Here is a 19,447-nt window from a genome sequence, read left to right on the forward strand (position 1 = left end):
TTGTTATTCCCTTTCCCGGTTTCCGGGCAAACATCCCCCTTCCCCCTCCCCTTCCTTATGGGTGTTCCCCTCCCAACCCTCCCCCCATTGTCGCCCTCCCCCCATAGACTAGTTCACTGGGGGTTCAGTCTTAGCAGGACCCAGGGCTTCCCCTTCCACTGGTGCTCTTACTAGGATATTCATTGCTACCTATGGGGTCAAAGTCCAGGGTCAGTCCATGTATAGTCTTTAGGTAGTGGCTTAGTCCCTGGAAGCTCTGGTTGCTTGGCATTGTTGTACTTTTGGGGTCTCGAGCCCCTTCAAGCTCTTCCAGTTCTTTCTCTGATTCCTTCAACAGGGGACCTATTCTCAGTTCAGTGGTTTGCTGCTGGCATTCGCCTCTGTATTTGCTGTATTCTGGCTGTGTCTCTCAGGAGTGATCTACATCCGGCTCCTGTTGGTCTGCACTTCTTTGCTTCATCCATCTTGTCTAATTGGGTGGCTGTATATGTATGGGCCACATGTGGGGCAGGCTCTGAATGGGTGTTTCTTATCTCCAAACTTGGGGCTGGGGAGCTCACCTTTCCGCAGTATCTGTTCCTGCAGCGTGTCACTGTTCAAGCCCCACGTTGTAGGCACCATATGTGGAGCTCTTGTGTAGGGGTCTCCCCATGGAGATCTCTGGCTTGGCTATATGCATGGGTTCAGGCGAGGGGGGCAGAATTCAGGCAGGAGGGGGAACAGTTTCTACCACCTCCGCTGCTGGTCTTTCTCCTTTCTGCCACAGTGGCTTTGATTCTTTGGCCTGGTTGAGCCAGCAGTAGACTGACTAGCCTGGTGAGGAGGGCAGGGAAGCTTCTGGTGGCGATTTTGTGAGAGCAGATCCTTTCCCCAAGCGGTGGTGTTACAGCTCTGACTACCGACGCTTTCAGATGATGGAGTAATTCCTGCACACCTTTAATCCTTCTGAACACAATTTTTAATGCAGTTTTTAGATGACTCAGTGTCTGACAGCAGGTACTTCCTACTGGTTTGGCCTGAGAGCGTGGGGAGACATCATCTACATATTCAGGGTTGTGTTCCTGCTTCTAGGACTGAACTGCTTTGAGCCTACTTGACCTGTGGGTCGCATCCTCACATGTGGAGGAGGGGCTTGGGGGTGTTGTCCTACATGACTGATCTGTCTCAAACCTTTCTACAGGGATCTGTGGGGGGTTTCAGGTACATGAGCCCTGCTCTCTTGGGAGACTGGGAATGCACCTGCCCTCCCTTAGGGTCACCCAGGGATTAAACCTATCTCCACCAGGACTCAGAGTTCCTTTCACAGCTCTCCGCCCCACATGTAGAGTGTATCCTTTCCTTTTGTAGTATGGAAAAACTCATTGACAGTTTTACTTAAACAAAACTAAATAAAACACCTTCCCCCAAGAACCCCACCCCCGAAAAAAAAAACTCCACAAAACAAAAATACCGAAACAAAACAAAACAAACAACAAAAACCAACCAGTTTACTAATTGTTGAAAGGAGATTTTTCATAGAACTAAATATTCCTTTAAAAAAAGCAAACAAACATCAAGGCATTGGAAAAGGTGTCCCAACGGTTAAGAAACTGTTGGTCTTGCAGAGCACTCAATTTAGTTCCTAGAATTCCGGGGTGTTCACAACCGTCTAGAACATCTAGGGGCCTCTAGCACCTCGGCCTCCACTGGATATGAACTCGTGAGGATATGCCCACATATATTCATAATTAAAAATAAAGTACACATTAAAATGCAAATAAAAAATATAGAAACACTAGATACAAAAAAGTTACAAATTTATCGGGTAGGAAGGAAAAGAAGTTTGTGGTCTTCTCTAACAATTCTAGTCTTGGACAAAATTTTTAAAAAAAAAATTCAATAACTGTATAAGACATCTATATCACATTGTCAACCCAAGGCTTAGGGATCATCATTCAAGGTGGAATAGAAAAACTTTTACAGTCAGAGGTCAGGAAGACTCTAAGCGAAACCACATCTTCTGAACGTGTTAGAACTACTCCTCCCAGTCCTAGACCTGCAGAAGCCTAGTCAGTCAAAATTCCCGTGCAGACGAGAGATGGGCCCCTGAATCCGCCTAATTGGGGAACAATTAATATAGCTTTTGAGCGAGGAAGAATTAGTTTCTTCAAGGAGGGTATCTAGTAGATTAGTGGGTTTTAAAGGATGTCCCCATTCCCATGAGAATACAGGAAGTGGGTAATATATTTCCAATGTCACCCATTTTATTTTCAAGTAGACCTTATCCATAAGTTTAAAAATCTAAATTCATATAGGTCACGCTGTTCTTTGCGAGACTTATCCCCTTATGTATTCTTTTATAAGTTTTGCTGTTTTATTATATGTTGTACTATTTTAACTTAACAGTTTTCAATGATGATTTATGAAAAGTTAATTATAAATATCTCAGCGTCAACATTCCATAAAGAATAGATGGCAAGGGGCAAGCTCAAGACCATAAGCAACAGAAGCCAATACACATGGGCATCACCAGAACCCACATCTCCCACCACAGCCAGTCCTGAATACAGCACCACACCTGGAAATCAGGTCAAATCCACCCTTGTTCATTTCTTTTAAATTTCCCTGTGATCCTTCACCCCATCACTTTTCCCTTGAAGAGAGTGCAGGAGGCTGCGCGTTCTTTTTTAAAAATAAATCTACAGAGCTGATTTGTGTTACTTGCCTGTGCATGACCATGGAATCAATAATGAGAATATGAACAGTCTTTCAGGGGCTCTGAAGAGGATGGCTTTCCTCCCCCAGTAGGTATCACTTGTCAATAAACTCCTCAATTAGGGGTAGGATTCATCAGCCTCTCACCTATTCATATTGTAATTTTGAACAGCTAAATTTTGTGCATGCTGTCACCGCTGCAATGAGTATGCAGGCATTCAACATGTTACATCCATCAAATGCTGTTTTAATGAAGGCTTACAGTTTTGTCTTTTCTCCCCTTCCCTTCCCTTCCCTTCCCTTTCCTTCCCTTCCCTTCCCTTCCCTTCCCTTCCCTTCCCTTCCCTTCCCTCTCTCCATCCTTTCTTTCTTGCTTCACAAACCGATAATCCCTCAGCCCGTGGAGTAGAGGAAGTGATACAGATGTTTCATTGAGAACTGATATCCAGTCTCCTGTTCTCTCCATGCTGACCTCATTATTATTGTGGGGACGGAGCATGAAAATAATAGAGTGTTACATTTTCTATATTCTCTAGTCTAGCCAGTAGTACAACAGTAGCAGGTAACAGGAGCAGGCACGAGTTTTATTTTGCTCTATATCTATCAATGTATTTCACTGGGTTCTTTCCATCTTTCCACACGAATTGATTTTTGGTATCAGAAAGAAGTCATTTTCTTTTTTTTATGAGGACTTTAAAAAATATTTCCTAGAACAAAAATGATCTGAAAGTTGAACTGAGTAACTTTTCAATCAGTGCTTCCTTAAGATGTTATATAATCCAAAGAGTATTTGAAGTGTATTTCAAGGAGAGCATGGTACTTGGTTAAAATTAAATGTAACTCCATTTCTCTCACAAAAGTCCACTTCCAGTCAAATAACTTATGCGTGTTGTACTAATATTGATCTATGAGAAATGGTTTCTCAGTACACATTTCATGATCATGTGATCGATCATGTCTCCAAGGAGGCTGACTTTATTTTTCTTTTACTAGCTTGCAGAAGGGAGTAGCCATAACTTCAGACTAAGTCTAGGAGGCATTAGCATCTAATCTTCTAGAACGAAATTCATCTGGGACCTCAGGATCACTAAAGCCACCACCTTGTTGCTGACATTGTGATGCCACTGTTAAGCAATCTACTTGCTTAGATAAACTTATCTTTCCTGTCAATTAGCTTTATTTGGAGATTTAATTAAGCATCGACTTGTAATTTATTTCGAGTAGAGAAATAAATTGGAAAGGAGCTTTCATTTGCAAATCTTTCTAGACTGCTGATCCATATTTCTTCTCCTCTCCCCTCTCCTCCCCTCCTGTCCCTTCCCCTGCCCAGCCCTACTCTCCTCTCCTCTCATTTCATTTCCTTTTTTCTTATTCTTTTCTTTCCCATCTCAGAGCTGCATATAGATATAGAGACCTGCAAGTTAGACAGGCAAGTTGCTCTATTTCTGAGCCACAATACAGTATGCATACAGATTCCTGTATCACTTGTTCTAATTTGTTATTCTAAATTAATTTAATCAGCAATACCCACTTCTCAATTAATCCTCAAAATATGTCAGTTTATTAGATTTCTTAATATAATGGTCCTTTTAGAATCTGAAGCTTATTATCAAAAAATTTAATCTTTCCCTTACAGATGAAAGCCTAAATTTCCAAACCGGCAATCCACAATCCATCCTTAAAAATCACACATCCATTACCTTCACTAATTTAGAATTATTTATCTGCCTAAAATAAGAATATCATCCTTGTTGATAAGCAAGTTTTCTATCTCCAATCTTTGTCTCCAGTCCTTTATAATAATTATCTGGGGATATATATTGTGTCCTAAATTTACTTTGTAATCCAAGCAAAGGTTAAGTAGATCCTGTTTCACTCTCTCAACAAACTGAGTATGCCCCACTGTTCAAGTAGGCCTGGCACAATTTTGAGTATTTTTAATATAAAGCAGGCTCCTTATAATGTCTTTAAAATGTAAACACTTTGCTCTCACATCATGTATTCTGCTACATGTATATGCACATCACATGTAAAGTAGAACACATCTTGTGTTATTCAATGCCCAGTTCACATGCAGTCCTATGATGCACTGGATAACTGATACACTTTAACTCTGCAGGGGAGCCATATTCTTATGTTACTGTCAGCAGCATTATTTTATGGTGAGACCATGTGAAAGGTTCAGAACACCATTTATTTAGCTACTAACATAAATCTTAATGCTTCTACCTAGAATGGTGATAAATGCAAGAAATTATTTGCATCTTTTATCATATAGTCATTTTTATATGTTTTCTATATTAATTTGTGTGAGCACTACTCCAGATAAAGTCTGGAAAATCCCCATGAAAATAAAATATGACAATAGTACATTATTATATTGTAATACATACTTTAAGATGCTTGAGGCATGAGTTCTTAATATTTCATTCTCTTTTGCACGTATTTCTTTCTTCACATAAATACTACTCTTCAATTTCTTCTGTATGTACTTAACACTTTAAAAGACATACTGAGAGAGAAATTTAGGAATAACGTCATATGCAAAGACTATCAGTACCTAATAACTGAACTCCAACTTACATAACATTTAGAAATTCAAATTTGATTTGCCTGGAATGACAGGTATATAAGTTAGAGTTTGATCAAGAATGAACAGCAGGAAGAAATATGAAAGAGGAAGTTCAATATGGGGATGGTATTACAAAGACATGGGGTATGCTGAAAAACTTTAGGGAGTAGATCCGAAACTGCTGTCAGTGTGGGTGACAGGTATTGAGGCATTTGACTCGCAAGTTTGGAAAACAAAAAGCAACGTGGATTAGAGAGGAGTAAATGGGCTCCTAGACCTTTCAGAAGGAGTCACAGGTATGTATGTTAAAAATAATTGAAGGCGGGGCTGGGGATTTAGCTCAGTGGTAGAGCGCTTACCTAGGAAGCGCAAGGCCCTGGGTTCGGTCCCCAGCTCCGAAAAAAAGAACCAAAAAAAAAAAAATAATTGAAGGCAAGCATGCATATATGGATATGTATGTGGATATTTTGTATATTATACTGGATTCCGACATATATTTCTAGACCTAATTGCATGATGTTGTATGTACAACTAAGTCAGGACTGGATAGATATGCACGAAGTTCAAGCATAACTAAACTATCCGTAGGCTCAACAGAAGTGTTAGCTACAGTCCAGAGCACAGAACATTCAGTGAGGCTAAGCAGCAGCTGAGGCTGGTCCTCCCTCTGTATTACTCTTTCCTTGTCTCAATAAAATTGAAGACACTCTGCTGTGACCATCCTGATCCCAGGATTACAGAGAGAGATGAATTCTGCTAATACAGCCAAGTTGATCCATACAGCCATATTCACATGGTTCTTGTAGCCTGTTTGATTTAAGCTATTTTTAGTTTATTGCATGTGACATTTATTATGACAAGAATTTGAATATTCAGCAAATCTTCCAAACCAAGCTATGTAAAGAAATACTTCAAAAAAGCTTACATTTTCTTTGGGTTATAATGTCTCTGTAATTTTATCGTAGCAACTACAAATAAAGCTGTGTTTCTATATCGAGAATTTTGTCTGATTCTTCTGTCAAATCACCTACACATCTGAAAAGCATAGCTTTAGGAAACAGAATTAATACCTTTTAAAAATCTGTATGATGTCTTTAATATAGTCAGAAAGTAATTCATATTTAGTGCCATGCTAAGTCTGGTATCAAAGTCCAGAGTCATGCTCTCTAAAACCAAATATGAACAACGAATGTTTATGTGCCAAACAGGGAGATGTAAATGCACAGGAATTCCAAATACTATATTATTTCAGAATAGAGATGACAAGGTGTAATGTAACCATGGTTTTCTTCTATGAATGGCAGGAGTAAAATGTAACTATGTGTAAAGAAAAACAAGCCAGCTGTTTATCTTTTGTCACATTCTGGAAACCTTTTACTTTGCTATCATTATAAATTACTTGCTGAGCAACATACTTAAGACTTAAACTCTTTAAGAATGACTGGTTGCCTGCACAGCAGGAGGTATCCAGCAGAAATGGAAATCAGATATCTTTGGAGGAACCTTGTTTCCTAATGTCCTGTTAGGGCTCATTTATTCTTCCCTCTTTCTGTCCATCTCTCCCTCCTCTCTCTCCCCTTTCCTCCTCCTCCCTCACTTTCCTTCTTTTCCTTCATTTTATATTGTTTATTTTTTACTTTCAATTTCTCTTTCACTATTTCTATCCTACAGTTCCCTCGTGTGATATTATGGCTTCTATTTTTGTGACTTTCTGGGATTACTGAATGTGGATGAACGTTTCTCATTGTCTATAGTTCACTCTTTCGCTTTTCTCGGAACTTTTCCTTTATTTCTTTTGTCCTATTCCAATGTCTTTGTTTTTCTTTATATCATCTTTATTTTTTTTATCCCTTAGAAGGCTGTTTCATTTTTTTCAATAATTTATTTATTCACTTTACATTCCAGTCACAACCCTCCCTCCTCTCCTTCCAGTCCTATCACTACAAATCCCTTCTCCAGTTACTCCCCTCCCCACTCCGAGAAAAGGAAGCTTCCCTCAGGTACCACCCTGTCCCGGGACATTCAATCCTAGCAGGACTAAATATATCTTTCCCCACAGATTCCAAAGCAGGCAATCCACTTAGGAGACGGGAATTCAAAAGTAGGCAATAGAGTTAGAAACAGCCCCAGCTCCAATTGTTAGGGGACTCACATGAAGACCAAGCTGGCATATCGGTTACAAATGTGTAGGGGGTCTAGAGCCAGCTCCTGCATGTTCCATGGATGGTGTTGCCCATCTATTGCTGTAACAACAATATTTTGAAATATATATATATGTACATTTTATATTATATATATACAAATATATATTATATATTACATATAATATATATATTCACACACATATTCTCATATTCAGGATCAGACTGGAGCTTTGTACAGTTCTCATTTTCTCAATGGAAATATTTCAATCAAGAGAAAATTTAAGTCGAGTTATTTGAGAAAAGCATAAGAGAAGCAACACTCTAGAGATACTGTTTCATCCAAACAGACATGGCAGGATTGGGGGTTGTTGTCATAGCAACATTTTTATGAATATCTGTGAGCAGTGGCATGTTTTTGGGAGTAAGATAACCTTTTACTTATTTCAAATCAGAGTGGACAAGGTCTTTCTTTTAGGACATTTCTTTCCAAGAAGCATTTGAAAGCAAGCAAGAGGACAAACCCAGAAAACAAAAGATATTATAATGAAGTTTGGATCTTTAAATGATATTTTAAGTGCACATGAACACCACTTGAGAGAGTGTTTTGTTCCATTCCTATCTGGTGTAGCAGAGAGGACCTAACTCATTCTGTGGATGCTTATGCACAAGATAATTGTTATGATTGTAACCAAAGCCACCAAGATACAACTTCTGTTCCTTGTTTACCTTATATCCAACTTCCTATATATCTGGTCCAATCTAAGCTTTAAAAGCTACATGTTCATTATTTTCCTTTGATGTTTCTTGGATATTCTTTTCAGTCTCAGATGGATTTCCTTTCAATATCTGAGTCAATGAGCGGATATGGGAGAAATGATAGCAAGTTGGGTTAGCAAAGACAAAATAGTTTCCATTTGATACTACTGAGATAACATTTCTTGAAGTTGAAGCACCATGAATCCAAATAGAACAGTGTGTGGGAGGCCTACATAAATCATGGATTTATGTATATTTGCTAAGAATGCATGCCACTCAGTATACACATCCATGTGTGTGTGTGTGTGTGTGTGTGTGTGTGTGTGTGTGTGCATACACACATTGTCTCTGGATGAACTCATCATATACTGTACCCTGTACTAAGGTAATAGCCATTTGCGTGAGCCATGTTGTCATAACCCAATGGGGTCCCCATCAGACGACCTCCTAAAAAGCCACATTGAAGCAAATGAACTAACCTTACACAGCACGAGTTTTGACTTTCCAACAAGTCACATCACAAAATCAGATCGTGGTAATTGATATTTCTTATTACGTCATGACTTGGTTATCATTGTGTCCCATAGTTGCATGTGCTTTGAATTTGTCTGCGAGCTGGTGATCATTTAGGCAGTGATTAAATATTAACTATTTTGGCACAATAAATTGATGAATCCTTGGGTGTATTTACAATTATGGCATCTTTGGTAATTGAAAAGTACTAGGCATGATATAGTTAAGGCAAATAAGTTTCCGCAAGCAGATTCTAAAAGGATACATCTTGTTCCCTGACCAGTCTGTCTCTGTTTCCTCCCTGTCTTGAGGTGAGCTGCTTTGCTGCACTTAATCCTTTCATCATGATTTTCAGCATGAACTTAGGCTCCTATTAAGAGAACTGGTCAAGCATGGGCTGAAGCTACTGATCTATTGGATTTAGACTGATCCAAAGGATTTCATCTTTTCTTTTTTAAAAAAAAACATTTTTATTAGATATATTTCTTTACTTATATTTCAAATGTCATTCCCCTTCCCAGTTTCCTGTCCATAAACCCCCATCCCCTCCCCTATACGGGTCTTCTCCCCATACATCCCTCTTCCTGCTCCCCCATATTCCCCTGCAATGGCAGTACCAAGGGTTTCCCCTTCTACTGGTGCCCCAACAAGGCTATTCTCTGCTACATATGAAGTTGGAGCCCTGGGTCAGCCCATGTATAGTCTTTCGGTTGTGGTTTAGTCCCTGGAAGCTCTGATTGGTTGGCATTGTTGTTCTTATGGGGTTGCAAGCTCCTTCAACTCTTTCAATACTTCCTCTAATTCCCCTCAGGGGGCCCTGTTCTCAGTTCAGTGGTTTGCTGTTAGCATTGAACTCTGTATTGGAATGCTATGGATGTGTCTCTCAGGAGAGATCTATATCTGGTCCCTTTCAGCATGCATTTTTTAGTTTCATCAATCTTATCTAGTTTTGGTGGTTGTATATATATGGGCCACATGTGGGTCAGGCTCTGAATGGCCATTCCTTCAGTTGCTGCTCTAAACTTTGCTTCCGTATCCCCTCCTATGGATGATTTTCCCCCTTTTAAGAAGGAGTGGGAGCATCTGCATTTTGGTCATCCTTCTTCTTGAGCTTCCTGTGGTCTGTGGATTGCATCTTGGGTAATTCGAGCTTTTTGGCTAATATCCACTTATCAACAAATGCATACCAAGTGTGTTTTTCTATGACTGAGTTACCTCACTCAGGATGATATTCTCTAGTTCATCCCACTTGCCTATAAATTTTGTTACTATCAGATCAATGTTCGAAAAAAAATTCCCAGCACACGATTTGGAATATTTAACTTCAAACTTCTGAATATCATGCAATAAATGTAACATTGTCATGATGTTATGATGCCAAATCTATGAGACCCTCAATATTTGTGACAGAGAGATTGTCAACTAGTCGTCATTAAAGATACCTAGTGAGAATGAGGACAACGTAACATGCATATAGATATGGAAGTCTCCAGATACTATTGCCCCAGCTGTCCAGTATCTATTTGCAAGTCCTTCCCACAGCATCTTTAATTACTATGAACTAGAAAGAAACCTTGCCCAGTATAACTATCTTGAATTATTTTTTCACAATCAGTGAATTCAATAAATTGGTTAAGTCTTTAACTTCTAGAGTTATTAGTTACACACATGCATATCAATACTAAAGATACAGTATGGAATCATTTACAAAATCTAAAATGTCTTATAATGGGTTGGCTGGTTGGTCAGAGACAGAGGCAAGTGCATTGAGGAGATGGCTACTCAAAGTGTAGAGTATGTAAAAGAAGGTATTAATGAAACCATGTTTTAGGGACCTGGCTCTAAGTGGGGGATTAATAAGAGTTGTACAGAAAGGAAATTTGTAGGAAGAAGCAAAAAATATAAAACCGACAACTCGATGAACAAAAAAAAAACCTGGACATATAATGAACTACATAATCTAGCTAAGGACATTTCTATGCGACATTATGAATGTACATTTTATCAGCTTCTAGCTGTGTATAAAAAATGATAGAAAAACTTTAGCTACAACTGGTCTCCACTTTGCTGAGTGCATGAAATTGTCTCTTTCCTTAGTTTCACTAGAAGATTTTTAAAACAAGTGATAGTCATGGGTTATGATCAGTCTAGGTTACTGTAAGGAAAATTTGTAAGTGGCTAAAAATAAAACTGAGCCCCCCAAAGATTACAACCATTTGTTAAATAACTCAAAGATATCACAGAGCTTTTATCATGCCTAAAGGCCTTCAAAGACTCTTAATAACAAGCTCCTTGAGTCTTGACTACTCTTCAAATGCTTTCTGCCAAGTGGAAAGGCTTTTCAAAGGAAGCTTTCAATGAAAGTGTTTTCTAGATGTGGATTTCATTTAATGTATTAGGTTCCAAATGACATCCATCAAGATCATGTCTTTAGAAAGATATCATCTTGAAAGTAGGAGAGCGAATACATATGCATGCATATGTATATTAAGATAGTGTAAATATAAATTATATCACACATATAAACATAGAAATTATATTCTTATTTTAAATTTTATATTTCATATAAATATATTACATAAATAAGATACATTTTATACACAATATAAATCTACTAAAATAATGTAAGTATAAAGAATGCAAAAATGCAAATATATTGTGTTAAATATGTAAATTATATAGTATATAGACATATAAGTAATATAAATTCATATATGCATATATATATGAAAGTACAAGACCTTTTATATTCCTTTGCAAGAAATAACCAGAAATCAACCAGCAAAATGCATTAAGTTGCAACAACAATATTTAGAGATGAATATTGGTGCCTCAGAGTTTCAAACCAGAATTCAAGGAAAGGACATCATATCTTGTTTGATTCACTTGTCAGAAAGATCTTTTTCCAATATGAGCTGACACCATGTGTATATACAATCTTCGAAGTTCTATTAACCAATAACTGTTGAAAAAGTATTTCTTGTATATGAGTGTCTCTTTTTGTTAATTTATGGCTGGCCCATTATTGTGTTCTGTGGGGGAGAAAAGGTAAATCCTTTTTAATTTTATTTTTAAAATTTGAATTGCTTCAGAGTTCCATGCAAGCGTCAAATCCTATGGGCAACATGAAGAGTTAGTTCTGATTTACTTACTGCACTCTTACTCAACATGGACCCAGTGGCATAAAGGATAAACCAGCTTTGAGAAACAGGTACTTTGACGGTTTGTGTATATGAAGAAATTTTACAAATTAAACTGCAACAAAGACACCCCCACAATAAGAATTTCCAGTAGCATGAAGTCTTATATATTGATACCTCTTTAATTGAGAATGGAGTACATTTGCTCCGGTTTAGTTAACAGAAATAAGGACATTTGTATGACCAAATGTTGGTCGTAAAAGACAGTGTGACTCCTATCTGGTTACCTTTAACTTTTGAACACATGTGGTGGCACAGCAGGACAACCACATAATGTACTTGACGTGCCTATGCTCTGACAAAGGCATGGCCCATAGCAGGTGAGACTGACTTGAATCACTTTACATTTATATTAATCACAGCTCAATTAATATTTTATCTCATGTTCATTATACTCATTCTTTTTGCCATTTTCAGAAGCAAAGATTTCTTTGGCTGGTTTGAACATATTATATACTTTGTTTCTAGCACTGTGATTATCCAGCAGCTATGCTAATTTAAGCAAGGTTTTACTGAAAGATTTCAGTCTTTAACTGTTTCTCTCTTGACAGACCAGATACAACTTTAGGATTCTCTTGTATCCTTTAGGCCCTTGCCTTAGCATGTTGATATCTACTGCTATCATACTTTGTAACTATGTGGATATATTTTCTATTTTTTCTGTTTTTTTGTTTGTAGGTGACAGATTTTAATAAAATTATTAATCATCCAAATTTTACATATTTCCTTGAATCATTCTCAATTAAGTTTGATAAATTGTGTACTTTATGCATAAATTAATAGTTTTGTATATAAAACTCTTAATTTATTTTAATTATTTGATTTTAATCATCCTAGTTGCTACATTAACTATGGTTTCATGTATTTCTTCAGTTTTTGCTCTCAGGAAACATAGTCCTGCCTTTTTTTCTTGTGAAGCAAAGTCTACAGAAGGAGTGCCATTAGCCATTCAGAAGGCGGCTTGTATGGTAGTTTGTGCTCCAGGAAATGATTGACCACCTATAGGAAGATACAAGTGTGAGCATTCTGAAGTTTGCACTCCCTAACTTCTTTCCTGCTACACTGGTGCAGGCTGTACCTGTCTGCATTTGACCCAAGAGCACACACTCAAATTTATCTTCCAATCATAATTCTCCACAATCCATGAAACTTCTTTGCTGCCCTTCCCTGAATCCTTAAGCAAACCTTCAGGTTCTACCTTACAAAGGCATATCCTGATGTCCACAGCAATCTGTAACCAAAAATGAAATTCTAAGAACAAAAAAGAGTTTGTTGTTGTTACTTTGTTTGTTGTTTTACCAACCAGAGGACTTAAGCCATACTGCTCTTGCAAATCTTGCCCATAGTTCCCAGATTGATTTGATTTGATTGGCTCATTATTCTGAAAATCCTTATTCAGGTTGTGGCTTTTTAAAAAATTCTGCCTTAATGCTATGGGAGTTTCTAACAAGATTTTTTTTTGTCTCTTTAGCATTTGGATCTGTTAGATCTTTACAGAATTTATATTCCCTCTTTAACCACTTTATGTATTTTTATTCCTTCTAGGACTCCTATTTCAGGCAATCGCATATCTATTTTTGATTTTTTTGACACCACAAGTTTTAATCCTTCGTCTATATACTTTAACTGTCTTGGTAATTTCTTGAAGAGTTTTTAAGCTCTGTATTCCTGTTCAATAAAATACCACTTGGCATTGAATTATTCTGCTGTAAAAATCTTCCTACTGAAGTTTGTACATTCAGTATAATTCTATTTTTATAAAGACTATTTCTTTTTGGTTCTTCTTTACAATTTTTTCATGTTATTTTATCCCACCAAAATGTTTTATATTTGCTCCCCCCGCCCAAGGTATTCCAATACTTGGTTCCTATCCCGGTACACTAACAATTTATAATTTGTGGGGAATTATCAAGCAGGGAAGTAGAAAATAGGATCCGAATATAAACCCTGAAGCTAAAAGTGCATGATCCAAGGAGTTTGATGCTGAGTTGAAAGTACATAAGAACAGATCAATTGCGCTGAGAATTTTCTACTCCATGTTTTTAATCACCCTCACATTGTGGTTGTTTATATATTATCTGGTGAGATCATATCTACCCTTATATACTATATTTCTCCTGTGTTTGGTATTCTTCCAACTCTTCATAAATATGTCAAAGAACACACATTAGGCACCTGGTGATTTGGAAGACCCCCTTGATTTAACTTCACCATGATTATCTTCAGAAAAAGATTCTATTAGGTATTTGACATTCTCTACAGTAAAGTTAATTTATGCCAAGCATTACTAAATATTGGTACAATATATTTTTCCCTTCTCTTGTCAGATTTATCCTTTTGGAAGATAATTCCATAACTTAAAGTAATGGGTTTAACATTAAATTTTTCTGTTTTAATATTACTTATCTACTTCTCCTTAGAAATTGCGGGATATGTGTAGAGGAGACCATACAACATCAACCCCTTGTGATGTCATGAGGTTCTGCTGTAGAGGAAATAATTCTTCAAGAGTTTTTGAAAATTGCTCATTTTGATTTTTAAAAGGTCAACCACATAGCTTTGTTTTTGTGTTTTTTTCCTTCTCTTTTCATTAGAGTCTGGTTATCCAACTTCATTTTGTAGGCTGGATTTTACTGTCTTCTAATGAATAAAACACGTTGAAAGCAAAAATGTATGTCTTTAGATTGTAGAGTTCATAAAGCAACCCACAGACAACTTGAGGAAAAGGAACCTACTCATATGTCAGAAGCCTGTCATGTTTAATAGACACTTGAGGGATTTTGATTAAATGATATATTCTACATGAAGAGTGAGACTGGTAACAGCTCCACAATATTTAATTGATGAAAAAAAACAATTAAAGTCTTGAAAGAATAAATGTTTCTGCTTTTTAACCTTTCCATGAATTAATACAGCAAATATAAAATCTAAACATATGATGATCTGTAATAGATCTTGAAGAAAAATTTCTCTGGTATAAAAGATCTTAAACATGTAGAGAAGTTTCTCATTAAATTATGGAATAGATTCTTTAAAATATCTGACTGTTCTCTGTTCTTTCACTCCAAGGAGGGAGAGTGAGTGTTCTGCCTTAGATGTCTCACTAAGCCACTACCCAAAGACTATGCATGGACTGACCCCGGGTTCCAACCTCATAGGTAGCAATGAATAGCCTAGTAAGAGCACCAGTGGAAGGGGAAGCCCTTGGTCCTGCCAAGACTGAACCCCCCAGTGAACCGGATTGTTGGGGGGAGGGCGATAATGGGGGGAGGATGGGGAGGGGAACACCCATATAGAAGGGGAGAGGGAGGAGTTGTGGGATGTTGGCCTGGAAACCGGGAAAGGGAATTAAAATTGGAATGCAATAAGAAATACCCAAATTAATAAAGATGGAGGAAAAAATAAAAAAATAAAAGTTCACAAATATAAAAAAGTTCAAATGTAATATAAGCAACTTATTAAATGCTTTAATCTAGGATTCAAATTTTTCAACTACTAAAATGTCCCATTATCAGAAAAAGCAAAAATAAAACTACACAAGTTTGTTCATTCAGAAATAGCTTAGAGTAGGATTTATAAATTTTTTATTCTGGCCAGGTCTTCTTAATAAATCGCTCCCTTTCCTATTTAAACCTTCATTTTCTTTAATTTTAAACAGTGAGTATATTTTCGGGTCAGCATCGGCAATCCAGCAGTTAGACAAATTTAACCTCATTTTTAGGAAAAAAAATGAGTCATATACATGTGCATATAAATGTACACTCAAAGACACACACATACAGAGAAGGGGAAAAGAAAGAAATAATGAGTTTTCAAGACTACGCTTAGGAATCAAATAAGTTTTGATCCTATCAGGAATGTATTTTAATTATTTTATGGTTAGTGTGTTCAAGTCCATAAAAAAAGGGATAGGTCACTTGAAAGATCAGATAGATAAATTTAAGATAAAGATGGAAACTGTTAAGAGTAGTTAAATTAAAATATTTTTAAAATTCCTGAAGATTAAAGATTTGTCTGTACTTTTCAGTTTCGTATAGAGAAATTATGAAATAACCAGCTTGTGTCAACACAGGAAATTCTAGAAGTTTGAGAAATACAGATGTAAGTGAGAGGCAAGAAGGATCAAAGAAAGACAATATTTGGGGTCTACAAGTTTTTACTAAATTTCTAGACAATTAAGACAAAATGAGTAAGAATAAAGAAACACAATTTAAAATAAAATCAAGGTCAATGTTAAAAATTGGTGACTGATAAAAAATGTCCTCAGAGACTAAACAAGAAAATAAAAAAATTAAAATGTAAGGAAATGAACTAAAATACAGATTATCTCATTCAATTCAATGACACAAAATTCAAAATAAAAATTAAATAGAAATTAGATGAACTTTTCAAATGAAACAATGCTGAAAATATAGGAGAATTGTCTCTTACAGCTTGAGAAAAAGAACATAATGGAAAGAGGAGACAGATGTGTAGAGTGAAGTATAAACAATCATGGCTACTTCTTAAGCGAGCCAAAAAATGGGTTTTTAATTTTTCATACTTACAACTCTCTTAATTTTAAAATATTTTAATGAAAATTTACAAACACAGGGAAAATGAAGAAAGATCATATTTGTAGTTTACCATTAAGCTAAATTTATTACCAGTTCTTAAAAATTTGTTAAATTATTCTAAACACACACACACACACACACACACACACACACAAGCAAATATGCAATTCTCTAGTTTTTCTCAAGTATACAAACTCTAGTTTTTATTGGATCAGTAGAATAAATTTAGGTTATGTGATTTTTATATGATCCCCAGTAAGTTCATGTGTTACAAACTTGTTCTTACACGGTTCCAATGTGACGCTAATAAAGGTGGTGAAATTTTTATAGGATAGACCCATTAGAAGATAATTAGGTTATTGTGACCATTACCCTTGAAATAGATTAATAAACTGGTATTAGATATTGAGTTTCTTCTTGTAAAAATGGATTTCAATTTTAAAAGAACAACAATTTCTCAATTTTTGCCCTTTAATCTCTTTGAACATGATTCTGTTGTGACCATATCCCTAGTCATGGGTCAAATAAAGGTGACACTCCTGGACCTTCAAATTCATGAACTAAATGCGCATTTTTTTCTTTTTCTCCAACTCATACATTTCATTATAGCAACACATCAAGACAACTCATACAACAGGTGAATAGCCAAATTTTAATCCTCTCATACAGTAGATATTATACTCAGCAATAAAATATAGTGAATTACTGATTCAAGAAAGTATTAACATGGATGGAACTGAAATACACTTTTCCCTGTGAAAGACACAACATTCAAACTCTATATATTGGGTAAGTTCCTTTATATGAAATAAATTATAAGATGTTATAATTAGAAGAATGGAAAGTTAGCAGTTGGTAAGGATTGTTGATGTCAAGAATTTTCATCTGAAGAGATTTCCAAAGCAAATTGTAGAGCATGATATCGTTTCTGGAAGTAATTTAGCAATGGTGAATAGTTGGCTGAGTTTTTAAAAGACAATTAGAGTCATATAAGACAAGAGTGTATGTTTTTAAAACTCAATTATTATATAGTGGAATGCCAGGGTACAATGAGACTATGACACAGGAATTTTTCCTCATGTGTAAACCTCAACTCTTCAGCTATGCTAAGATAGAAAAGATCTGACTGAACTGATGTTTGAATTCATTGTTCTATTAAATACTATCTACAAAAATATAGAGTGAATTATACATACTATTATAAATATATTATTCATAAAATGTATACTTTATTTGATATTTTTCTCAGTTTGTAGACGTTCATATATACTATAAGTGGTTGACTGTACAAATCAATGGATTATAAATGATTGTATCCAAATTGCTCACTGGAAATGAAAGAAGAAATATAATGGAGAAATGCATTAATAATTTTTTTCTGTTGTAGACAACTCAGAGCTTGAGTTCATATACACATGTACATGTATATGTGAACAAATAGAAACATGCACACACGTGTGATAGATGACATCATGGTACACCTGCTCTGAACCAAAACTTTTATTTCACAACATGAATATATACCTAATCTGTGACATAAATTAGAAGGCCAGTGTGTTATACTATGTGGTCCAATACTCTTGTGACTGTGGGGCTGACAAGATGTTTCTATTTATTGCTGTTGCCCAGTACCTAGAGAAGTGTGCTACATATTACTTGACCAGAAAATGTTCAACATTCAATAAGTACAGTATACTTTCTTTCAAATGATTATTGCTTTTGTACAACTGAAAACAAAAATATAAAATTATTAAACCTCACTATTGAGAAATGTCTGTGTGTATACAAGCATACAAATTATATGTATATGTGTATTACATTACATTTGTGGTATTATGTATGCTTATAAGTAAGATGACTATGCATATGCAATGAAGGAAATAAAGTAAATACAGATGTACATGATCATGCACACATATTTTCTCAATCTGTCGGCCCAGAAGACCTGGCACACACCATGGAGCATTTTACTCTGAGTCTTCAACATAGGAATAACATTTCAAATACAATAAGGCAAAACATGAGATTTCTTAATTCTAGGCCTATGAACCAGAAAAATAAAAGACAACAATTATAAAGTGTACTCCAAGGACCAAGTGAATGGCCATGAATTCAAACTAGGAAAACTGGTGACATAGAAATTGTGTAAATGTGGAGAATTCTAAGCCACAATTATGGAAAGGATAGGGAGGAAAAAAGTAGTCATTAGGAAATCAGTTATGGCAAGTAAACCCACATTTGTAAAAGAAACGTTAGTAAAGCTCAAAACATACATTGGCCTCACAATAATAATGGGAGACGTCAACACCCCATTCTCACCCATGGAGACATCATGGAAACAGAACCTACAAAGAGCCAGTGAAACTAACAGAAGTAATGAACTAAATGGATTTAGCAGATATCTACACAATATTTCACCCTAAAACAAAACAATACACCTTCTCAGTACCTCACGGTAACTTCTCCAATATTGACCATACAATTGGACACAAAAGAAGCCTCAAAGTATACAAGAAGACTGAAATAACCCCATGCATTCAATCAGGTCACCATAGACAAAGACTGGTCTTCAATAACAACAAAAACAACAGAAATCCCACATACTCATGGATACTAAATAACTGTCTATTCAATAATAACTTGGTCACAGAAGAAATAAAGAAAGAAAATAAAGACTTTATAGAGTTTAAGAAGAATGAAGGTTTAGCATACCCAGTCTAATGTGACACAATGAAAGCAGTGCTAAGAAGAAAATTCGTAGCACCAAGTACCTTCGTAATGAAATTGGAGAATTAACAACAACAAGAACAACATAAACCCACACCCAATTGTATAAATGTACCACATTTTCTGTACCCATTTCCTTGTTGAGGGACATCTGGGTTTTTTCCAGCTTCTGGCTTTTATAAATAAGTCTGCTATGAACCAAGTGGAGCATGTGTCCTTGTTATATGTCGGAGCATCTTTTGCCTATTTGCCCAGGACTTAGGTATAGCTGGTCTTCAGGTAGAA

The 19,447-nt window shown here is 36.1% G+C and overlaps 1 long non-coding RNA gene across 1 annotated transcript in view; it reads left to right on the forward strand.

Annotated features, from left to right (window-relative positions):
• Nucleotides 1-14,368, forward strand: part of LOC102552144 (uncharacterized) — a 58,259-nt gene extending 43,891 nt beyond the window's left edge. The window contains exons 3-4 of the long non-coding RNA XR_349817.5: nucleotides 11,772-11,890; nucleotides 12,753-14,368. This is a non-coding gene — a long non-coding RNA (uncharacterized LOC102552144). The remainder of the gene's footprint in view (nucleotides 1-11,771; nucleotides 11,891-12,752) is intronic.
• Nucleotides 14,369-19,447: the final 5,079 nt, after the last annotated feature.

The sequence above is a fragment of the Rattus norvegicus genome, chromosome 1, assembly GCF_036323735.1.
Source record: "Rattus norvegicus strain BN/NHsdMcwi chromosome 1, GRCr8, whole genome shotgun sequence".
NCBI lineage: Eukaryota > Metazoa > Chordata > Mammalia > Rodentia > Muridae > Rattus > Rattus norvegicus.